The sequence below is a fragment of the Mesocricetus auratus genome, unplaced genomic scaffold (genome assembly GCF_017639785.1).
Source record: "Mesocricetus auratus isolate SY011 unplaced genomic scaffold, BCM_Maur_2.0 Super-Scaffold_100676, whole genome shotgun sequence".
NCBI lineage: Eukaryota > Metazoa > Chordata > Mammalia > Rodentia > Cricetidae > Mesocricetus > Mesocricetus auratus.
The window spans coordinates 154,031,053-154,056,731 of NW_024429266.1; the positions used below are offsets into that span (position 1 = coordinate 154,031,053).

Here is a 25,679-nt window from a genome sequence, read left to right on the forward strand (position 1 = left end):
GGGTACAAATACACATGTGTGTAGGTATGTGTGGATGCTACCAGCTAATGTTGGTTGTTGTCTTCAGGATCTGATCACCATAGTTTTCAAGACAGTCTTTTGGTGGGACTCAAGAGTTGGCAATTCTGTGAGGCTGACTATGAGCTCCAAGGACCCTTCACTTCTCAATGGTGCTGGGTTATAAGTTCATGCCACCACACCCAGTTTTAGGACATGGTCCTAGGGACCCAACTCAGATCTTCATGCTAATGTAGCAGGCACTTTATCAACTGGACCATAGTACTAGTCCCTGGTTTCAGTTTTTTGATCTATGTCTAGGAATTTCTGGATAATATGGTAATTCTGCATTGATTTTTTGATGAATTACCAATGTATTAAACATTTTCCAGTGAGAAATACACAAAAGCTTCAATTCTTCTACATTCCCTCCAACACTTGCTATTGTCTATTTTGCAAAAATTGCAATGTGTGTGTATGTGTATGAGTGTGTGTGCTATTATGTGAGTTTATGTGAGTGCATAGTGTGTGACTATGTGTATTTGTATTAACATTAGTGTGAGTGTGTGTATGTGTGTGAGTGTATAGTGTGCCAAAAGCTGGTGACAAATATACTTCTTCTTTCATCAAACCTAGGTAAGAATCTCGTTTTCAAATCTCTACCTTGTGAAACTCATGGTAAGGTTCCACACAGGATACAAACCACAGCACTCCTGTTATTGAAGATGTAGACACCAACTCCCCTTGCCTTCCTTTTTCACAGGTCTGTCCTTTCTTTCTTTGCTGTCTCAATGTTTTCTGACCCCTGAACAAAGTGGATGTAAAAGACCCATTCTAAGGTGATCCTCTGGTTTACTTTGTACTGATTAAACACAAAGTAGATTTGATATCACTAAATCCACAGGTGAATCTGAACACTAGTACAGGGCCCAGTCCCTGTCATCGGGGGCTGATAGTCTTATGATACTGATAAGTGTTTAACCCCAGGTAGATGATGAGACAATGATAACTGTGCATAATAAAATGCTACACGGGGGCTCACCACCATCATCTCAGGTTCTAGCAGAGCACTGTCATTCCCATTTTACTTGTGTGGGACCAAGCTTGAGGCTTTGAGAAACATTGTCCTGAGTCTTGCTGATAGACAGGATACTGAAAGTATCAGTTTGTCTGGGAGGGCTCTGATGAGGACTGGGTGAATAGAAAACAATGTGAGATAGTTAGGTCAGAGTTGTAGTATACACAATCCAGTCTAGTTTCCCTGCAGCATTCCAAGGTTACCCTCCCCCAACTCCCACCCCTGCCCTCTACCACAGCAACCTTGTATATTCCAAGTAAACCAGGATGTCTGATCACCCAAGAGTCAGGAACTCAGGACACTATCTCAGAAAACAGGTGTTTTTTTTTTTAATTTCAAAGATGAAAATACTTGACATTATGCAAGAAACACAGACATCCTTCAGAAAAATGCTTCATGGTCCCAGAATTAAAGCATTTAACTCATCCTCAAGGCTTCAGCAGCCATATTCCCTACTTGGATGGTGTTTCCAGCCTTTCCTTCAATTCCTTATTCATTCCACCCAACCCCATAGAATTATGGATTAGGGGAGAACACAAGTAACTTGTACATTTCAAATAGTGAAAGCTGATCTTAGTGAATTTACACTGTCAGGTTGATGAGCTGATTTTCTAGGGATTTCCCTGAACTCATCCACTCTAAAATGACAGTGATGTCTTCTTGCACCCTGGACACCTTGGGGTTTCAGTATAGCCTCTGGCCATAGAGGAGGGGATGCCTGAAGTAACCATGTCTGCTCTGGTCGGTGGGCTTTTCTTCCCTAATGTTAATGAAACTATCTTTTTTTTCTTCCGAGACAGTGTTTCTCTGTGGCTTTGGAGGCTGTCCTGGAACTAGCTCTATCTTAAGAAGATGAAAGTAATAAAGCATTTGTCCTTTTCTCTGTCCCAAGGAATGGTCCACAACAGGCAGACTCCTAACTGAGCAAGTGGCCTGACCCCAGTAACAACACATAAAAAGACGCACGACGAGTCTATCTTAAGTCACACTGTGACCAGCCAGAGAGGTAAAAACAGTCTTTCTATGTTCCCATTAGGATTTTGAGTAATCTTTTATTTTCATTTCAGCAGAGAGAGGAAATTCAGAATCAGTCACTTCATCTCAAATACAATAATCTTCTGGTATTGTATTTACCATAACACGATACAGAGAAAGCGGATATTTCTCCTTGGAGTGTAGCCCTTGCAGGGAGACTTTCTCCAGCAGCCCGGGGTAATGAGCTCAAGAGCGCTCCATGCTGGGTTAAACTGCGGCTTTCCACCCCCACCTGCGCACAAACTGAACAGGAGGCAACCTTTAGGAAAACAGGATTAGATTTCACAAAAAGATATGGGAAGGGATACAAAACCTCTCCCTCCCCATCTCCAGCAAAAATCAAAGAACAAAGAAGCCAGCAGCCATGAGTTCCAAGAAGAGCCTTCTCCCCAAGAGTCTCCAGTGGTCCGCGACTTCTTTCTGACAGGGAAGGGCAGGTTCATTTTAAACAAAATCATTACAGACTTAGGCGCTTTAGTTCACATCATGTATTTTTTCTCGAGGATACCTTTCAGGGCAGATTGTGAGTTGTTTAGATTTAGCAGGAAACACGACAGTCGGGTGCAGAGAGGAAAGGAGGGATTATTTTTGGTCTGGGACTCAAGTGGGGCAGACCTGTGGCCAGTCCTGTGCAGCGTTCCGGAGTCTCAGGTGTCAGGACGCTGGTTGACAAGAACGGCCTCAAGGCTGTGTTGGAGTAGTTTCCATGAGCATGTTCTTTTGTCCTTCCCTCCTCTTTTTCTTTCTCGACTCTGCAGTTTAAGCTAGGGCTCTTTCTCAAAGGAATGTAGTGCAAAAGTTGTGGGTCTTGCTCTTCTGAAATGTTGCGCAGGATTTGAAAACCTGCCCAAAGCAGTAGTGATCTGATGCTTCACATGGGGAAAAAAACTTCGGCTGTTTTTCCCTTGGTGCTGTAGGCTGGGGAGTGTGAGAGAGATGTTGCATCTGTTTTCCTTTTCTCCTTTTTTCTTCCAAAAGGGAGACTGACTGCTAATCATCCCAGCAAGACTGGAGGGAGGTAGAAGGGCCTCCTCACTGAGAACCTGCTAATCATCCCAGCAAGACAGGAGGGAAGGAGAAGGGCCTCCTCACTGACAATTGTGAGTGTGTGTGAGGGACTCACTACATCTGCTCTATATCCTTACATTGAGTTAGGACCTCTGAGATCACAGAATGGGACAGTACTTGGGAGACATAGCCTTCTAAGAAGTATTTAAAGTAAAATGAGGACATGCAAGTAGCCCCCCTCCATGATCAAAAGTACTCTTGGGAAGAAACCCTGCGTGGTGAGAACAGACCATCTGAGTCATGAAGCAGACCCCTACAACCCAACAGATTAAGCCCAGGAGAAACCAGCTACGGACACCTTAATCCTGACTTCTGGTACTGGAAGAGAAAAAAAAAACAAAAAAATTTCTGAATTAGACCATCCAGTGTGTGGTGTTTTGTTTTGGTCATATGACCAAGTGTGTCTACCAAGTCCAGTGATAATTTTCATCACAGATATATGAGGAAGAGGAATGACACTTTGTTTTCTAAGAATCTTCCCTTTGCGTATTTAATTATCATTTGCCCTTCCCTCTCCTCCTTTCCACTTCCTCCATAACCCTTTACACTCCCTTTAAAACTCATGGCCGCTTATTCATATATAAAATATGTATAAATGTATATGTACATGTATGTAAATACACATGAATATATATGCATATATAAAATGCAACCAGTGTTGTGGAATATTAACTGAAGATGTATTACATTCTTTTGTGCTGTGGAATATTTGTTTAGTGTTGCAAAGATGTGTTGCATTTGTTTAATTCTGTAAAGTTGGGTTACTTTGCCTGCCTGAAATACTGGATCGATCTCATAAAGAGCTGAAAGGCCAATAGCTTGGTAGGAGAGGGACAGGTGGGGATGGCAGGCGGAGAAAATAAACAGAAGAAGCAGGAGTGCAAAGAAGAACAAGATAAAGGGGGAGCAAGAGAAGGAGAGGAGGACATCAGGGGCCAACCACCCTGTTACACAGCAAGCCACGGAGTAAGAAGTAAAGAAAGGAATAGAAACTAGAGAAAGATAAAAGCCCAGAGGAAAAAGGTAGATGGGATAATTGAAGTTAAGAGAAGCTGGTTAGAAATAAGCCAAGCTAAGGTCAGGCATTTGTAAGTAAGAATAAGCCTTTCTGTGATGTATTTGAGGTGGGTCCTCAAAATAGTAAAAAACAACCAACAACAAAACTGCTGAGTTTATTTAGTGTTGCATATGTGTATTTTTTATGGGGGTGACCATTTGGGATTGCATAATCATTTAGGGTGCTCATCTCTAGAAAAGATTAATTTCCCTCTCAGTAGCTTTTCATTGCTTGTAGGTCTTTGTCTAGGGGTGGGGTCCCATGTGATTGTTCCCATCCGTGTTGGGCATGTCAAGTCTCTGGTGCTGTCACTGTTCTGGTCTTGTTTAGGTAGCCATATTGTTGAGATTTCATGAGCATAGTATCCCTATCATATCTAAAAGAGTCAACCTTGCAACAGACTTCTTAGTCCTCTGGCTCTTAAAATCTTTCAGTCCTACCTCCATAACATTTCCTGGACCTTAGGTATAAGAGTTATCATATGGCCAGGCTTGCCGATGCATGCCTTTAATCCCAGCACTCTGGAGGCAGAGGCAGAGGCAGAGGCAAGTGGATCTCTGAGCTCAAGGCTAGCCTGGGCTAAAGAGCAAGTTGTATTACAGCCAGGATTACAAAGAGAAGCCCTGTCTTGAAAAACTAAAAAAGCAAACACAAAAAGAGTTGTTGTAGATGTATCAGTTAGGGTGGGTACCCCAAGTCGGTTGCTCGTAACACGAATAATAAAAGACCCAGAGATTGATGTTGGGGTTCAAGCTTCAAGCTGAAGATTGGAGGAGCCAAGCCAGTAGATCTCAGCTTTATCCATTTGAAATGGCTGTCCTGTCTCCATGAATCCTCAGAATCAAAAAGTTCTCAGATTCTGTCTCCTGGCTTTTATTCCTTTCTCTACCCAGTCATATCACTCCTGTCTCCACCTCCCTAGAGTTGGGATTAAAGGTGTGTGATCCCTAGGCAGGGCAGTGGTGGTGCATGAAGGTGGATCTCTGTAAGTTCAAGGCCACTCTGGTCTACAGAGTGAGTTCCAGGACAGCTTCCAAAGCTACAGAGAAACCCTGTCTGGAAAAAAAAAGTGTGTGATCCCAGGTGCTGAGAACTCCTTTCTGTGAGCTGTTTCTTTTAGAACTGGATTAATTTCATGTAGCCTTGACCTGACAGAAATCAATCTACCTCTTAGTCCTGAGTCCTTGGATTAAAGGTGTGTACCACCACTGCCTGACCTCTGTAGTTTGTGGCTGACTTTGCTTTCTGAATCCTCAGGCAAGCTTTAATAAATCATAAATAGTATATCACTACTGTTGGTTCTCTGCACTTGAAGTTCTCTGTAGTGGTTTCTGTCTGCTCTGGAAAGAAGCTCTTTTGATGAGGGATGAGAGCCGAATTCATCTGTGGGAAGAATGATACTATTTAGAATGCAATTAGGAATTAGACTGGTTTAGGAAAGCAGTGGAGGCAGGTTTTCCTCTGAGACCTATGATCTCACTAGCCACAGATGGTTGGTTAAGTTATCAGTACCAGGCATGACTTCCTTCCTGTTCAGTGAATCTTAAGTCCAATTAGCTGTTGGTTTCCACCAGGATAAAAATGTCATTATTGCCCTTAAGGGATAACTTGCCAAACTGATCACTGTTGTGACTCATGGGTGTCACAGCTGGGTAGGATTTCTTTCCTCCCTTGGCAGTTTGCATAGCACCTTCTAGATTTAGGAAGCTTATCTTCAGGGAAGAGGCTTTTGAGTCAGATCCAGCTTGATTCCTCCAAGTCCATTATCTAAAGTGAGTTGTGTCTTTAGTAATAGGGATTTATCTTCAGCTTGTGAGAGGGGATTAAGAACAATGGCAATAGTCTATATTGTTTGGGGTATCTCTTGGATTTCCCTGACCAACAACATCAAAGGAGGATCAAAATAATGGGGTGCAGAGCTAAACAGAGAGTAAAGATGAAATACAAATGACTGAGAAACACTTAAAAATGCTCAATACCTTAACCATCAAGGAAGTGCAAAATAAAACTTCTTTGATATTTAATTTCCCCTAATCAGAACAGCTGAGGTAAAAAAAACACAAACAAACAAAAAAACTAATGACCATAAATACTATCATAAATGTGGAGAAAAGGAAACACTTATTCACTGCTCTTGAGAATGTAAATTGGTGCAACTATTATGCAAACCAGTATGCAAGTTCCTCAAAAAACTGCAGATATACAATTCAGCTATCTGACTCTCTCTATATATATGTACTCCATTGCCTACTCTAGAGATACCTACTCATCCATGTCCATTGCTGCTCTATTAACAATAGCCAAGAAATGGAAACAGTCTAAATGTCCATCAACTGAAAAAAATGTGGTATATTTATACAATGGAATAGTATACATATACAGTGGAAACTTGTGGGTGAATGTACAGTGCTGGAAACAGTCATCCTAAGTGGGGTAACCCAAACCAAAAAAGAGAAAAGTCATACGTTTTATTTTATCTGTGGATGATAACTTTGCATCTTCAGCCATGCACGTTTCATTTAAAATACTCATAGAAGTCAGGAAATTAGTTAGGAGCTCTGGCAAGGGACTTCAAAGGAGAGGAGATAGAATATACTGGTATAAAGGGTTAAAGGGGAACAATGGGACTAGAACAGGTGTGTTAAACTTGGGTGGGAGAGAAGAGTATAAGGTAATGGAAAGATTCTGGGAAGGGATAAATAAATCTAAAGACCTTTGAAAATACATATGGCTACCTACTACTGTAGTAGCTTATATGTGTGTGTGTGTGTGTGTGTGTGTGTGTGTGTGTGTGTGTACAAGAGAGAAGAGAGACAAGCACACACACAGAGGGCAGAGAGAGAGAGAGAGAGAGAGAGAGAGAGAGAGAGAGAGAGATTAAACAAGGTTAGCCTAAAACAAGTCAACATTGCCCTTATTACATACCAGATAATAACAAATAAAAAGCCTGATACCAAGAGTGGGTTATGAATTTTGGAGTTGTTGGGGCATTATACTATTGCCATTGCTCTTGGTTACCCTCCAGACCAGATGTTAATACCATATAGCTGAAGGGACAACACACTCGAGTCATAGAATATGAAGAAATGGATCTGGTACAGTCCTGGAAACTTCATCCCTACTGGCTAGTTTTCATAGTGCTAGAAGCTACTGGAGAAGAAAAGTAACTATTAATCATACCCAGCTGTGAACCCTGGTGGCTACAATAATGAGAAACCTGGCCATACATGCCCACTGATTCAGTAGTGGCATGAACATCATGGAAATAAACAACCACTTTCAGACTGGATTTAAGTTTCACTTCACAAGCTGAAAACCTATAGCCAGTACCATTATTAAGCCAAGAACGTATGGATAGACAAGTCATAGTCTCGAAGGGAGAAACAATACTATTGTGCTGCTAAATAGACATAGCTTTAAACTGAATTCTAACTGACCTGGTATGCCCATAGATCAGTATATATCTCACCCCTCATCTGAGAAGTTTCTGTTTTTAGTAGATGGTGATGAATATGGGGCCCTACAACTGACCAGAGTGCATACACAGCATCCCACCAAGCCCCAACCATGACTCAGAGATGGTAAAGGAGAGGAGAAGGTATGAGAGACAAAGGTGATGGATGACTAAAAGGAAAGAGTGACTTCTGGACAATTACACAAGGCAATTGTACATGTGAACTTGGTGATTGTGATAACATACTCAAAATCTGTGCAAGTCCAAGCCAGACAAATTCCAGAATGAAGGAGGGAGTTGGACACACAATCCCATTCATAGCCATGGAACTATTGGCAATTGTTAGGTGCTGGGAAAGCATTTTTCTAGGAGTGTAGTCCTTGGTAAGTTGGCCATGATCCAATGGAAAACTACACATCCAAGAATATTAGGGAAGCACAAATTGGTCTCAAAGGGTTTAAAAAGAAGAAAAAGGGCTACAAAGTTGGGTGGGTGGATAGGGAAATCGGGGTAGATCTTGGAAGGGTCAAAGGATGGGGAGTGAACACGATCAAAGCACACTGTATAAAACTTTTAAAGAACTAATAAAACATAAGGTGACAAGACACTAAAAACGCATTTTTAGTGTTGGCTGAAAGAATTAACCATTGTGCATTGTTACATTTATGTGATTACATGTAATACATGACAACTGTAAATTTAATATCATTGCAAGTAGATTTTTAAAAAGCCTCAACACACAGAGAGCATATATATATGCAAAATATTTACACATGTAAAATAAGACAAAAAGTCCTAACATATAAAAATGAATGTAAGAAAATACTTAACAGTGATTATTTCTTGGGAGTGTAACTATGACCTCTCCTTAAGCTTATATTTCTTTTGCCTACATCTATTTACTACTCATGCATTAATTTTATGAATAAAGAGCATACATTTATTGCTTTCATGATTAAAGAAAGTTGTATGCTACCAGTGTGAGATGTCTGTGAGAGGTCACTGTTTATTACTGGTTAAATGAGTTAACCACTGCAGATAAAACAAGATAAGGCTAATTCTTCCCTTATTCAAGGATCATATTTATTTCTAATCATCCAACAAGGTATATGTGTCCCAGAAATTGCCAATGACATTGAAAACGTGGGCCATGGAATAGAAGAGTGAATAGAGTGGAAGGTTTATATATTTATTATGAAATTATCAATTGTATATTCTGTGGAATTACAGATGTCATGAAACTTAGCTAGCTAGCTAGCTAGATAGATAGATAGAGCAAGTTAGAGAAGTCACCGCCTTGAACTGTGTATTAAAAAACATCCTGCCAGTGTTTTTCAGCCTTTTGTTGAAATACTGTTTGGGACTAGTGAGGTAAAAAAATTTTTTTCCCTGACCAGGCTGCCCATGCCAGGTATCAGACACATGGGCGGGGTCTGTCGGTGCTACACACTGCACAGAACAAGCAGCTTGTCAGTACTGGCTGCTCCTGGGCAGCCCGGAACAACACTGCAGCTCTGCTCACTACTCCACTCCCTGACCCTCCTCCTTCCCTGGAGGGGAAAAAATCCCAAAGCCACTTTTAGAACAGCTAAGGAAATTGTAACGAGGGGCAGGAAAAGCTGGTGACTCTAAGGAAGGGATTTTCAATGCCGTCTAGCCAACTGCAGAATTTAGAACTTTTTTTTTTCTCTCTGAAGACAACAGAAGGCCTTGGACATAACCAACAAAATATGCACTACAAGATGCAGTTGGAGTCTGCATTTACTGCTTCTGTGGATGGATGAGCACCTTCTGTCATGTTAAGGAAGGGGCTGGCTTGTCAGCAATGTTTCTCACCTGACACAGGCCTGCCAGGATCCTGGTAGAGTGGAGGGATACGTGACTGAAGTGACTCATAGACCTCCAAGATGTGTGAGGACCACTAGTGGTTTGCATCTCTAGACTGAGCTGAGCAGCCTTTTCTCCACAACAAAGTACTTTATTTTCTCTTTCACTGAGTTGACCTGAAACGCTGGGCTCAGGCCAAATTACAAACGGACCCCACCAAGAATTGGCAGTGTTGATGAATGCCTAACTGGAGCCCCGTTTTCCTAAGGTCTAGCTGAATCTCATAACCACATGAGGACCTGAGCAGTGACAATATGAGCTTTCATACTCATGATATTTAAGATCCTCTTTTTTCCCCTCAGACCAAATAAGCAAAACTGTTCCCAGACATCCATCAAGGGCACTGAGGACTGACGTCTGTATCATATAACTCGGAGCCTGGCTGTTGGCTTTCTCCAGGTTCTCTGACTTGAGTTAGTGACCATCTGCTAATTTTAAAGACACTGTGTCATTTGGCTGAGAAAGCAGAGGGCCAGATGGCTTTACACAACTATTAAATGGCAGAAGACTGTCTAAGATTGTTTCATTGTTTCTAGAAAGCGTGCATACATTTCTTAAGTGGTGTTCTCTTTGGGGCAAAGTGTGGCTATTATCCAAACTAGAGATTTGAAAGAAGGCAAATAATTTCAGGATGTTTCCAAAGTTAAAAACAATGAAAGCCATTTGAACAATAATAATCCAATTTGGAAAATTTTTATGGCCGAGTGGTTAGGATGCCCCGTCTCACTGATACTATGTGTTATTAGGAAACATGTGTTTACTGTTAGCTTTCCAGTAGTATTTTCTTATTTTAAAGGAATTTTTTAAATATTAGAATGAAATTCTTTGGTTCTAATGTGGAAACTTAACCATACATCAAAAGGATTCAAAGAGCAAATGTTGATCTTCTCTTGGTAGAATTGATAAAATGATGTGAAAAATCCCCACAATGGTGCCTACCGCACTGTGGTTGCTTGATAGATGTAATAACTGTTAACAAATGTGTGTGAGCTCCAGACTCTGTAAGATCTGCCTTCTCCACTTGGCTGTGTCACAGACAGCTCAAATTTGATGTATTCAAAAGCTGAGTTGAGTTAGTTCTACGTTATTAGTCTAGCTTCTCTCAATCTTCTCTGTCACAATAAAGGGCACCCACCATTGTTTAAGCCAGAGAGCTACAGAGTCATCCATTTGTGCTGGCTAGTTAACTTGATGCAATCTGTGAGAAGGGAACCACAAATGGGAAAATGACTTCATAAGATCCAGCTGTAGTGCATTTTCTTAATTGGTGATCTCTGAAGGAGGGCCCAGTCCATGATGGGTGGTGTCACCTCTGGGCTGGTGGTCCTGGGTTCTATAAGAAAGCAGGATGAACATGCCATGAAGAACAAACCAAAAAGCAGCACCCTTCGATGGCATCTGCATCCGGTTCTGGTGCTGTTTGAGTTCCTACCCTGACTTTCTTCAGTGATAGACTACAATGTAGAAGTATGAGGCAAAGGAAACCCTTTGGTCCTCAGCTTGCTTTTGATCATGGTGTTTCATCGTGGCGGTAGTCACCCTAAGACAGTCATGCTGAGCCCCTCCCCTTGTCAGTCTACAAGCGCTAAGAGCTCTTCCATAGTTCAAACAAGATGAATGCACCTGCTTGTGTTGTCAGGACCTCCTGTCTATAGGCTGGGCTTTTCCAGCTGTCCTAGTGACATTTGTCCAGATGGGTTCCTGTCATTGTTTTGGGGACTTTCCTCAGCACTGTCAGTAGCATCCTGTTCTTCCTCCTTGGCCTATCAATGGGGGCTCCTAACTCATACATTCCTTTAGACATCACTAGTGTTGCCCTGGAAGAAACATCACAGAGCTAGAAAACCTCCAGTCCAATCCAAAGAAACAGGTTCTCCCTCCAGTCCTATGCCCTTTTAGTTGTCTCTCTCCAGTAACAGTGAGACCTTTCTTTACACCAGAAAACCCTTCTGCCCAGTGCAGCTGGGATGATCTTTGTAATATAGCATCCCACCATTATGCCTCAACCTAAATCCCTTGCCTGCTTCCCTTTGCACGCACACAAGGCAGACATCTTAGAATTGTGCTCATTTTCATAAAGGCATGGCTGCCTCACATACCTGGGCTTGTTTATTCATCTTTCACAAGGTTCCAGCCAAGATGGGATGCTTCCCATGGACTTGTGCGCTTGGTGTTTCATGTTCGGAGTACCTGTTCGTTCAACAGAATGATCCCCTTCTAGAGCTCCCCAGTTCTTTCTACCTCAAGCCCTGGGTTATTGCTAGCAAGGGCCTCATTACAGACGGGAACTGAGAAGTTTTAATCATTTGCTGTAAGTCTCATATTGCACAATGAATGTCTTGAAGGTGGAAGCAGGTCTGTTTCATTCTCTACTCTGAGCTAGCATACACCATAAAGTATTGCACAGAACAATCAGTTACATTCAAGGGACAAATCATGAATAAGTGAAATGCAAAGAATAGTTTTGGTTGGGACTTGCTTTCCCCATTCTTCACACTAGGGGGTGCCAAGTGAAATAAACTATGTGTGTATGTATGTTTTATCTTTTTTAAAAACCAGTACTTAAAGGTTTGGATGTTCTTTCCCTGTGATGCAATTTAAATAAATATTGTAGCACAACAAATCCTTGTTTTTACTTCATTGTAGCTTTCCTATTCAGAGAGCTGTGATTAACTCAATCAGTTATGATACACACCCAGAGAGTTCTTAGCACAGCTAGTGTTAGGTGAATCAAAGGAAAGACCTTAGGGATTTTAGAGGAAAGCTCTATCATCAGCTGTAGACAACTGATTTTCCTTACAGAGAGAGCTCTTGACCTGCTATTGGGCCTTAGTGGAAGCTGAAGACTAGGCAGTAGGCCATCAGGTTATCACACAACCTGAGTTGCCCATCATGAGCTGGGTATATCTGACCCACGAAACCATAAAGTAGGACATGCACAACAGCAATCCAACATCAAATGGAAGTGGTATGCATGTGATTGGACCCAGAAGGTCCTGAAGGTACAAGAAAATTACATGAAGAAGTTGCTCAAATTCCTATGGTTTCTACTACCATTACAATGCTTTCTCCTCAGTATGCACCTATAGCCTTATGTGGTGTGCCCTATGATAAGTTGACTGAGAAACAGAAGACTAGAGCCTACTTTACTGATGGTTCTGCATGTTATGCAGACACCACCCAGAAGTAGACAACTCCTTTCTGGGACAACCCTAAAAGACACCAGCAAAGGGGACTCTTCATAGTGGACAGAACTTCAGGCAGTATACTTGGTCATACATTTGTTTGGAATGAGAAATCACCAGATATGTAATTGTTCATTGATTTATGGGCTGACACCAAAGGATTGACTGGATAGACAGGGACTTGGAAAAAAAGTAATGGAAAATTGGTGAGAAAGATATTTGGGGAAAAAGAATGTGGATGGATTTATCCAAAAGGTGACTTCAGCAGAAGATGAGTGCAGTAGTTGAATGGGTATAGGATAATCAGTTCTGTGACAGTCAAACTCTTTCTCCAGCCATCCCTGTCTTTGCCTAAATTGGCTCATGAGCAAAGTGGCCAAGGTGGGAGAAATGGAGATTATGTATAGATTCAACAACATAGACTTCCATTCACTTCCACTTACTGGCTACACCTGCAACTGAGTGCCAGATCTACCAGCACCAGAGATCAATAATCCTAGATATGGCACCATTCCCTGGGATGACCAGTCAATGACTAGGTTGAACCACTACCTTCCTGAAAAGAGTAACACTTTGTCCTTACAGGAGTGGACACTCATTCTGGTTATAGATTTGCTTTTCCTGCATGTAATGCTTCTACTAAAGCTACCATTTGCAGACTTAAAGAATGCTTTATTCACCATCTTGGTATTCTATGTAGTACTGCTTCTGACCAAGAAACTCATTCATAGCTATAGAACTATAACAGTGGGCCTGCATTCATGAAATCCACTGGTCCTTCTATGTTCCCCACTGTCTTGAAATGGCTAGTTTAATAGACCATTGTCTTCTTTTGAAAGACACAGTTACAGCATCAATTAGGTAGCAGTATCCTGGAGAGCTGGGGCAGGCTTCTTCAGAAGGTGGTATATGCTTTGAATCAGTATCCAATATAGTTTTTCCCTTACACAGGATTCACAAATCCAGGAGTCAGAGTGGAAATGGAAATGGTTTCATATACTATAACCTAAGGGGAAAATTTTGCTTCCTGTTCCTGGGAGCTTACATTCTACTGGCCTAGAAGACAAGAAAATCTCTAGGGATCTTTTGGAACTCCAGCACCAGATTGGGATTGCTGAGATAATCAGTCTCATGGACTGACCAACTACTGGATTCTTGGTCATTCCACTGAGAAACCCATTGCTGGACTATGAGAAACACAGCCTGTAAGTCAGTCAAACAAATCCTCCTTTAATTGCTTGAATGTATGTATGTATATGTAATATATATACATATATACATATATATTAACTCTAATACACTCACATTTTTCTTTTTTCTTTTCTTTTTTTTATGAGACAGGGTTTCTCTGTATTGTTTTGGAGGCTATCGGTCCAGCCCAGCCTGGAACTCACAGAGATCCGCCTGCCTCTGCCTCCCAAGTGCTGGGATTAAAGGCGTGCGCCACCGCTGCCCGGCACATTTTTCTTAAACAACTCTTCCCGCAACCTCCAGGGTTTTTCATTATTCACAATGAAACATTCACTTCCAGTCATTAGTGAAACATGATCATGTTCAAAACAAAATCACTAACACATGAGGGTAAAAGAGCTCAATAAAAAATATTAGATGAATTTCATTTTTTCAATCTGTTGGTTTTCTAACACCTAAATAATAATGTAATAAGGAAAGATACTTGTCTAAAAATTTAGGCTAGGCTCCATCTAAATTTATTAGAGGTTTTGAAAAACACTGTAGCTAAGTATCATGTGACACATTTCACCAAGTTGGAACAGCTACAAGGCAGAAGGCAACTCTTAGACAGTAGTGTCAAATGCTAACATGTTGCTTTAGTTCTCCGTCTATTTTGAGCAGTGTATTACTCAAAGCTTTTCCTTCATTGAGTATGCAGAAACTCTACCAGCTAATGCTATTAAAAACCAAACTATGTAAAAAATAGTGTTGTGCAGATATCCATTTCCCATGTATGGAGTAATGGCTATTGTCCACAGTGTAAAGAAAATAGAGTTACAAAGGAAAGTAACTTACTATTTGCTGTCTTCTCTTTAGAATTTCAAATTGCCTTGACTTTTCCTGTTACTATGTCACTTACAGGGTTTCTTTCTTTTTGTGGCTCCTTAGATCATCACAATGAAATGGAATATATATTCTTATATCTCAGGAAAGTGTGTTGCTTTCCACCTTCCTAAGTCTTTGCTTAGGGAACCATGGCAATTCAAAAGAAAATATTCCAAATGAAAATTCATCAAGGAGTTTTAAAAAGGGCTAGAATTAATTTTGGAGATCAACCCTCTGTCAGATGTGGGATTAGTGAATATTTTTTCCCATTCTGTGGGCTGCCTTTTTGTCTTGCTGACTGTGTCCTTTGCCTTACAGAAGCTTCTCAGTTTCAGGAGGTCCCATTTATTAATTGTTGATCTCACTGTCTGTGCTAGTGGTGTTATGTTCAGGAAGCTGTCTCCTGTACCAATTTGTTCAAGGGTACCACCAACTTTCCTTCTAAGAGGTTCAGTGTGGCTGGATTTATGTTGAGGTCTTTGATCCATTTGGACTTAAGTTTTGTGCATGGCAATAAACATGGACCGATCCGCATTCTTCTACATGCCAGCCTCCAGTTATGCCAGCACCATTTGTTGAAGATGCTTTCTTTATTCCATTGTATATTTTTAGCTTCTTTGTCAAACATCAGATGTTCATACGTGTGTAGGTTAATATTTACAAAGAACTCAAGAAGCAAGTCTCCAAAACATCAAAGGACCCAATTAAAAAGTGGGTTGCAGAACTAAATAGAGAATTTTCAATAGAGGAGTCTAAAATGGCTGAGAGGTAGTTGAGAAAGTGCTCAACATCCTTAGCCATCCGGGAAATGCAAATCAAAACAACTCTGAGATACCATCTCACTCCTGTCAGAATGGCTAAAATCAAAAACACCAACGACAATTTATGCTGGAGAGGATGTGGTGAAAGGGGGACACTCCTCCATTGCTGGTGGGAGTGCCAACTGGTTCAGCCACTTTGGAAATCAGTATGGAGATTCCTCAGAAAAATGGGAATAAGCCTACCACAAGACCAGCAACTCCACTCTTAGGCATATATCCAAAAGATGCCCATTCATACAACAAAGATGTCTGTTCCAGTATGTTCATAGCAGCATTATTTGTAATAGCCAGAACTTGGAAGCAACCTAGATGTCCCTCAACCGAAGAGTGGATGAGAAAATGTGGTACATTTACACAATGGAGTACTATTCAGCAAAAAAAAAAAAAAACAATGGAATCCTGAGATGGCAAATGGATGACACTAGAAGAAACCATCCTGAGTGAGGTAACCCAGTCACAAAAAGAGAAACATGGCATGTACTCTCTCATATATGGATTTTAGACATAAATCTGGGGAGGGCCAGCCTATAATCCCATGGCCAGAGAGTCTGGGAAACAGAAACTTCATTCAGTGGCTGATCGAAGAAGAGGCAGACTCCCTTGGTTAAGTACTGAGCTGAACTCAAGAAAGCCAGTAGCAGAGAGGGAGGACTGATGACCAAAGGGATTAAGAATGGGCTGGTTTAACCCCCAGAAACAGCTGACCTGACAAAGCTTAACTCTTGAATCCCAGGCATCAGCCTGGGAATCCAGCATGGGACTGATCAAGACCCCCTGAATGTGAGTGTCAGTGAGGAGGCCTAGGTAATCTATTGAGCCTTGGGCAGCAGATCAGTACCAATCCCGAGTATACACACGGACTTTGGACTCCCATCCAACAATGTCAGGTGCACTCTCACCCTGAACTGGGTCTAGGCCCTGCCCTATATGAAATGACAGACTATGGACACCCCCATGGAGGGCCTCACCCTCCCTGGGGAAATGAGGGCATAATGAGGGGGTTGGGGGGAGGGCAGAGGAGGAGGGGAGGGAAAGGGAGAGGGACCAGGAACTGATTTGTGAAGCAACCTTGTTTCTTATCTAAATTTAAGCTGACAAATAAATTTAAAAAAAAAGGACTAGAATAATAAAAAATACCTCTTGCAGCCAGTTCTATGATGAAGCCAATGATAATATCCCAGGGACTGGTTTGGGACTATGTTCACTCTTCATGTTAAACTAGTTAGCTTAGTTGAGTATGTGATGGTATTGGTGAGGCCAAGATCTTATCCCTGTCTGGGCTAGGTAGCTTTGTGAAGGCAAGTTAACCATCACACATAAAAAAAGTTTTGTTTCAAAAGATGGTTTGGCCTAGAAAATATGGAGGAATAATCCCAAATTGTTTGGAGTTTGTGATTACTACATTTCAATATAATTCAACTGTCTGACATTACACACTTGAAGGAATGAATTGGACGTGAGAGAAACACACGCTTAACATCAACACCACACTTTAGAATTTCACCTCAGAGGCCTGCTGTCCTGTCTTACCATCACTATCCCCACTGACATAATTTTCATTACCATTAACCTGTTCATATTATTGAGCATATATGGGCTTTGTTATCGCATAAGTCAGTTCAACCTTCCCAACCATTTCTTGAGGAGAGGCTGCTTTGGTCTATCTTAGACTTAAAACGATGAATCTGAAATCCTGTTACAACCCATGTAACGAATTTCACTCACTCTGTTTCCTGGTTCCATGCCGTAAGCAACCTCTGCCACATACTCCCACTGCCATGACCTGAGTTGCCATGGCATTCCTTCTCCACAATGACAGACTAAAACACTTTGAAACCATCAAGCAAAATATATCTTTCCTCATGTTATTTCTGCCACTCATTTTGTCATAGCTATAAAAAGTAGCTAATGTCCTACTCAACTTAGGTAAAACTATGATTTAGGAAAGTCCAGGGTCTAGACTCAAAAGCAGGTCTCTCTGACACCCAAGCTCATGATGTCCATATAGATGTGCAGATGTCAACATTTAGCTTCTGCTCTCTAAGAATTCGTCCTTAGGCTGACTTATCTTTTTCTAATAGAAACAATATTGTAGGAACATACATAGCTCACCTGTGGGAAAACTTCACAGTGACTCAATTCTGCTGAATTAGACTCTTGCAGGTAACTGACAACTGAAATTCTTTTCAAGATTACTCGGTAAACATACTTTTGCTTAGGTTTCCCAAAAAAGTACACATTGTTCAATCTGTGCCCATATACAAATAAAATGAAGACTGCCTCTTAGACACCCAACTTGTTACAAAACTGTGGATAATCTTTGAATTATTAGAAGAAAAATAACAGTATTTTCTTATTGCAAAATTTTATTTTTAATTGAAATAGAATTACATCACTTTCTCCCTTTCCCCTTCCAGTCCCTCCAAGTGCCTTGAATCCTTCTCATCTCACTAACTCTCAAGACGATAGCCTCTTTTTGTTTATTACTGTATGTATATATATATATATATATATATATACATATATATATATGTATATGTAAACAGTTTCAAGGCTGACGACTTTGTACCAAAAAAACAATAAGGGGAGAGGCTAATTCTTCAAGCAATCTTAGTTGCCTATAGTTCTTCCTTCTGGGGTGGGGCCCCTTGAGATTTTCTTCTTCTGGATTAACATGTCCATTGATAGTGACGTTGTTCTGGTCTTGTTTATGTAGTCATTTCTAGGATAGACTGTTTCATAGCAGACTTCCTGGCATTTGGGCTCTTACAATCTTTCCACCTCATCTTCTGAGATAGTCCCCGAGCCATAGCTGCAGGAGCTGTGATGTAGATGTGTACATCTCAGCAGTTGTGGTTTTCTTTTATGGATTTTATTTGCTATAGAGAGGCTCCTTATCTCTAAGTATAAGATTTTAAATACAGTAAGGAATTACGTTGCTCTAGCAAAGTGTTGGTAGTAGATTCTTTTCTAAAGTTTGTGACATAGCTTGTACTGGGAAACTTGCTAGGTTTCAGGACCAGGCATGATTTTCTTCCTGTTGAGTGGGCCTGAAGTCCAATTAATCAGCCGTTTGTGGTCACCAACATGTGAGTGCCACTTACCGAATTTTATGCATATCTTGCCATGCTGGTAATTGTCATGGTTCATGGGTGTTACAGCTGGGTAGGACTCTTTAATTGAGTCCCTCCCTCGGCAGCCTGCACAGAATTTTCTGGAACATGGAAGCTAGACTTCAGGAATTAACAGAACATTTTAAAGGAACTTTCTGAGAGAGTGCATATTGCTATTGTTGTTTGCTCATATTATATTGATTTTATTGTGTGTATGGCGGTGTGTATATGCCTAGATACACATGTGGAGGTAGGAGGACCATTTGAAGAGCTCAGTTCTCTCCTTTTACCATGTGGGTTCAGGAAACCAATTCATCTTGGCAGCAGGCACCTTTTCCCTTTGAGCCATCTCCTGGGGCATCTCATGTTTTTGTATGTGAAAAACACAGGTGATTAATTTTAGAGTCAAGTGAAGACTTCTCAGTATTAACTGAGTGTTTATTCACTTTCAAAATGCTACTAAATGTCAGACATATATTTTATTCACATGTATATAAATTGCTTATTGCATTTACAATTTATTACAATAGTAACTATATTAAATTTTATAGTTTATTAGTTTGATGTGGCTTTATGTAGCCAAGGTGGGCTTTGAACTTACTATGTAACAGAGGATAACTTAGCAATTCTGATCCTCTTACCTCCATTTACTAAGCAGTGGGATTAAAAATATGTGCTACTACATCCTATTGGCTCATTCGCTTGTGGTATTCTGACCTTGAGCCCATACAGTTTTTCTTTTGTTTGTATATAATAAGATCTTGCCATGTGATATTGAATTATTGTTGGAATTGGTGTACTAAAATAAGTATAGGGAATTCTCAAAAAGCTAAAAGTATATCTACCAAATACCCAGCTATACCCCTCCTTGACACATGCACCAAGGTTTCAACATTGTATTACACAGACGCTCAGCCATTTCATTGTCACTCTAGTCACAATAGTTAGATAGTGGAAACAATTTAAATGCCATTCAACTGATGAGAGGAAAATGAAATTGTAGTATATATACACAACTCAGCTGTAAAGGAAAATGAAATTTGTAGGTAAGTGGATGCACCGAGAAAATATTATAGCAAGTGAAACCGTAACTCAGACTCAGAAGGACAAATGCTGCTGTTTTCTCTTGCTTGAGGGTGCAATCTGTAGATGTTAATGTATCACCGGGATAACAGTAGAAGCTAGGAATGTAAAAAGGGGGCATGGAGGAGGTGTGGGCATTCTAGGTAACAGGTGCTATAAATAAGTTAATAGAAGAAATGGATATAGCTTTGGTGGGGAGAGGGTGGAGGGAAGAAATGAGTGAAAGAGAGGAGGAGGGACAAAGAATACTAAGGATGATTTTAAAAGCCCTGGGGAAACAGTATTTTTTTATTTATTTAAAAGTACTTATGGTCGGCTAGGTGGTGGTGGTGCTTGCCTTTAATCCCAGCACTCAGGAGGCAGAGGCAGGTGGAGCTCTGAGAGTTTGAAGCCAGCCTGGTCTGTAAAGCTACACAGAGAAACCTTGTCTCAAAAAAAAAACCCAAAAATGTACATATGGTGTGTGTGTGTATGTGTGTGTGTGAGAGAGAGAGAGGTCTTCTCTTCCACCAACAAGACCAGGTGACCAGATGGGAGACTACATACCACAGATTCCTGGGCTTCTCCACCCATGGGATCAGAACTAAGAGGAGGTAGAGTATTGGACTTGCTTGCACCCACTGAAAGAGAATTCTGGTCCCTTAACCATCAGACCAGTAAGGGGCTCTTTCTGCACCCACTAGAAGCAGCGATGGAAAAGAGACAATACAAAAACACACTCAGCAACATAAAAACAAATATGACACCGCCAGATTCTAGAGACTCCACACCAGCAAGACTCCAACATTCCAATGCAAATTAAGCAGAAGAGAATGACCTTAAAAACAACTTCATGAAAATGATAGAGGCCCTAGGATATAGGAAAATCCCTCAAAGAAATGGAAGAAAAAACAATGCAAAAAATGCAAGAAATGGAAGAAAAAGCAAACCAAAAATGCAAGAAATGGAAGAAAGAACAAACCAAAAAATTCATAAAATGCAACAAATGGACGAAAAGATAAACTGAAAATTGCAAGAAACAATTCAAACAGTGCAAGGGTTGAAAACTGAAATAGAGACAGTAAAAAAACACAATCTGAAGAAAGACTGGAAATAGAAAAGCTGGACAAATGGTCAGGTACTACAGACACAAGCATTACCAACAGAATACAAGAGATGGAAGAGAGAATCTCAGGTGTTGAAGATACACTAGGAGAAATGGATTCATCAACCAAGGCAATCTTAAGTCCAACAAATCCCTAAGACAAAATATCCAGGAAATACGGGACACCATGAAAAAGTCAAACCTAAGAATAATAGGTATAGAAAAGGGGAAGAAAACCACCTCAAAGGGGCAGAAAACATATTCAACAAAATCACACAAGAAAACTTTCCCAACCTAAAGAAAGACATGTCAATGAAGGTACAAGAAGCTTACAGAACACCAAATAGAGTGGATCACAAAAAAGTCCCCTTGCCACATAATAATCAAGACCCCAAATATACAGAATAAAGAAAGAATATTAAGAGCAGCTAAGGAAAAAGGCCAAAAAACATATAAAGGCAAACCTATCAGAATTATACCTGACTTCTCCATGGAAACTCTGAAAGCCAGAAGGTCCTGCATAGATATTCTACCAACACTAAGAGACCATGGATGCCAGCCCAGACTACTATACCCGGCAAAGCTCTCAATCACTATAGATGGAGAAAACAAGATATTCCATGACAAAACTAGATTCAAGCAACACATATCCACTAACCCAGCCCTACAGAAAGTTCTGGAGGAAAAACTCCAACCCAAGGAAGTTAACTACAACCAGAAAAACATAGGCATTAGATAATCCCATTTTACCAACAGCCAAAAAAAAAGGGGGGGTGAAATTCCACACATAATTCCAACAACAACAGCCATTCCAAATCAAAGAAGAATGAGCAATCAATGGTCATTAATATCCCTCAATATTAATGGCCTTAACTCACCCATAAAAAGACACAGGCTTGCAGAATGGATTCGAAGACAGAACCCATCCTTCTGCTGCATACAAGAAACACACCTCACCCTCAAAGACAGACATTACCTGAGAGTTAAAGGTTGGGAAAAGATTTTCCAATCAAATGGACCCAAGAAACAAGCAGAGGTAGCAATCCTAATATCTAACAAATTAGACTTTTAAATAAAATCAATCAAAAGAGATGAAGGAGGTCATTACATACTCATCACAGGTGAAATCCACCAAGATGAAGTTTCAGTTCTGAACATCTATGCCCCAAATACAAAGGCATCCACGTTCATAAAAGAAACATCACTATAACTTAAATCACATATAAAGCCCTACATACTTATAGTGGGAGACTTCAACACCCCACTCTCACCACTATACAGGAATACCAGACAGAAACTCAACAAAGAAGCAAAGGGTCTAAGAGAAGGTATGACCCAATTGGGATTAACAGACATCTATAGAACATTCCATCCACATAAAAGCAAATATACCTTCTCACCACCACATGGAATCTTCTCAAAAATTGACCACATACTTGGCAACATGTCAAACCTCAGTAGCTACAAAAAATTGGAATAACTCCATGCATCTTATCAGACCACCATGCGTTAAAATTAGAATTCAACAGCAACACAAATGCAGAGACCCTACAAACTCATGGAAACTGAATAATGCACAACTGCACCATTCCTGGCTCAAAGAAGAAATAAAAAAAGAAATTAAAGACTTCCTAGAATTCAATGAGAATGAAGACACGAAATACCCAAACCTATGGGACACTTTATAAGCAGTGCTACGGGGGAAGTTCATAGCACTATGTGCCCACTTGAGGAAACTGGAGAACAGTTATACTAGAGAATTAACAGCACAGCTGAAAGCTCTAGAACACAAAGAAGCAAACTCCCCCAGGAGGAGCAGACACCAGGAAATAATCAAACTGAGGGCTGAAACCAATAAAGTGGAAACTAGGACAACAATACAAAGAATCAATGCAATGAAGAGTTGGTTCTTTGAGAAAATCAACAAGATAGACAAACCTTTGTCCAAACTTACCAAACAGCAGAGTGTGAACATGCAATTTAACAAAATCAGAAATGAAAAGGTCGACATAACAACGCATTCTGAGGAAATTCAGAGAATCATCAGGTCATACTTTGAAAACATGTACTCCACAAAATTAAAAAATTTAAAGGAAATGTATGACTTCCTGGATAGCTATTACTTGCCAAAATTAAATCAAGACCAGATAAGCAATTTAAATAGACCTATAACCCTATGGAAATAGAAGCAGTCATCAAAAGTCTCCCAACCAAAAAAAAGCCCAGGTCCAGATAGCCTCAGTGCAGAATTCTACCAGAAATTCAAAGAACAGCTTATACCAATTCTTCTCAAAGTATTCCATGCAATAGAAGCAGAAGGGTCTTTGCCAAACTCTTTCTACGAGGCTTCAATAACCTTGATCCCCAAGACACACAAAGACACAACTAAGAATGAAAACTTCAGACCAATATCCCTCATGAACATTCATGCAAAAATACTCAATAAAATACTGGCAAATTGGATCCAAGAACACATCAAAACAATCATTCACCATGATCAAGTAAGTTTCATCCAAGGGATGCAGGGATGTTTCAACATATGAAAATCCATCAATGTAATCCACCATATAAACAAGCTGAAAAACAAAAATCACATGATCATCTCACTAGATGCTGAAAAAGCCTTTGACAAAATCCAACACCCCTTCATGATAAAGGTCTTGGAGAGATCTGGGGTAACAGGAACATACCTAAACATAATAAAAGCTACATACAGCAAACCAACAGCCAACATCAAACTAAATGGACAGAAACTCAACGCAATTCCTCTAAAATCAGGAACAAAACAAGGCTGTCCACTCTCTCCCTACCTTTTCAATATTGTACTTGAAGTTCTAGTCAGAGCCATACGACAACAAAAGGAGATGAAGGGGATACAAATTGGAAAGGAAGAGGTCAAACTTTCACTATCTACAAATGATATGATAATTTACATAAATGACCCAAAGAACTCTACCAGGGAACTCTTACAGCTGATTAACACCTTCAGCAAAGTGGCAGGCTACAAGATCAACTCAAGAAATTCAGTAGCCCTACTATATACAGATGATAAAAGGGCTGAGAAAAAAATCAGAGAAACATGATCCTTTACAATTGCCACAAACAACATAAAATACCTTGGGGTAACCCTAACCAAACAAGTGAAAAACCTGTATCACAAGAATTTTGAGTCTTTAAAGAAAGAATTAAAAAAACCCTCAGAAAATGGAAAAATCTCCCATGCTCTTGGATAGGTAGGATCAATGTAGTAAAAATGGCAATCCTGCCAAAAGCAATTTACAGATTCAATGCAATCCCCCATTAAAATACCAGCACAATTCTTCACAGGCCTTGAAAGAACAATAATTAATTTTGTATGGAAAAACAAAAGACCCAGGATAGCCAAAACAACCCTGTTCAAGAAGGCAACGTCCGGAGGCATCACCATCCCTGACTTCAAGCTCTATTATAGAGCTGTAGACCTGAAAACAGTTTGGTATTGGCACAAAATTAGACAGGTATACCATTGGAATTGAATTGAACACCCTGATATTAACCCATACATGTATGAATATCTGATCTTTGATAAAGAAGCTAAAAATATACAATGGAAAAAAGAAAGCATCTTCAACAAATGGTGCTGGCATAACTGGATGCTGGCATGTAGAAGACTGCGGATTGATCCATGTCTATCGCCATGCACAAAATTAAAGTCCAAATGGATCAAAGACCTCAACATAAATCCAGCCACACAGAACCTCTTAGGAGAGAAAGTGGGTGGTACCCTTGAACAAATTGGTACAGGATACAGCTTCCTGAGCATAACACCAGTAGCACAGACAATGAGATCAACAATTAATAAATGGGGCCTCCTGAAACTGAGAAGTTTCTGTAAGGCAAAGGACACAGTCAGCAAGACAAAAAGGCAGCCCACAGAATGGGAAAAGATATTCACTAACCCCACATCTGACAGAGGGCTGATCTCCAAAATTTACAAAGAACTCAAGAAGAAAGTCTCCAAAACACCAAAGGATCAAATTAAAAAGTGGGCTACAGAACTAAATAGAGAATTTTCAATAGAGGAGTCTAAAATGGCTGAGAGGTAGTTGAGAAAGTGCTCAACATCCTTAGCCATCCGGGAAATGCAAATCAAAACAACTCTGAGATACCATCTTACTCCTGTCAGAATGGCTAAAATCAAAATCACCAATGACAATTTATGCTGGAGAGGATGTGGTAAAAGGGGGACACTCCTCCATTGCTGGTGGGAGTGCCAACTTGTACAGCCACTTTGGAAATCAGTATGGAGATTCCTCAGAAAAATGGGAATAAACCTGCCACAAGACCAGCAACTCCACTCTTAGGCATATATCCAAAAAGATGCCCATTCATTCAACAAGGATGTCTGTTCCACTGTGTTCATAGCAGCATTATTTGTAATAGCCAGAACTTGGAAGCAACCTAGATGCCCCTCAACCCAAGAGTGAATAGAGAAAATGTGGTACATTTACACAATGGAGTACTATTCAGCAGAAAAAAACAATGGAATCCTCAAATTTGCGGGCAAATGGATGGCACTAGAAGAAACCATCCTGAGCAAGGTAACCCAGTCACAAAAAAAGAAACATGGCATGTACTCTCTTATATATGGATTTTAAACATAGATCTGGGGAGTGCCAGTCTGCAATCCCATGGCCAGAGAGTCTGGGAAACAGAAACTTCATTCAGTGGCTGATGGAAGCAGAGGCAGTCTCCCACGGCTAAACACTGACCTGAACTC

The 25,679-nt window shown here is 40.4% G+C and overlaps 1 long non-coding RNA gene across 3 annotated transcripts in view; it reads left to right on the forward strand.

The window, feature by feature from the left end:
* Positions 1-25,679, forward strand: part of LOC106021214 — a 293,439-nt gene that overhangs the window by 18,406 nt on the left and 249,354 nt on the right. Inside the window, exons 2-3 of one of the 3 annotated variants that reach the window (XR_001196543.3) lie at positions 1,968-2,081; positions 3,089-4,341. The exons of the other annotated variants lie outside the window; for them this stretch is intronic. This is a non-coding gene — a long non-coding RNA (uncharacterized LOC106021214). Of the gene's footprint in view, positions 1-1,967; positions 2,082-3,088; positions 4,342-25,679 lie in introns of those variants that run through there. 3 annotated transcript variants of the gene reach the window in all.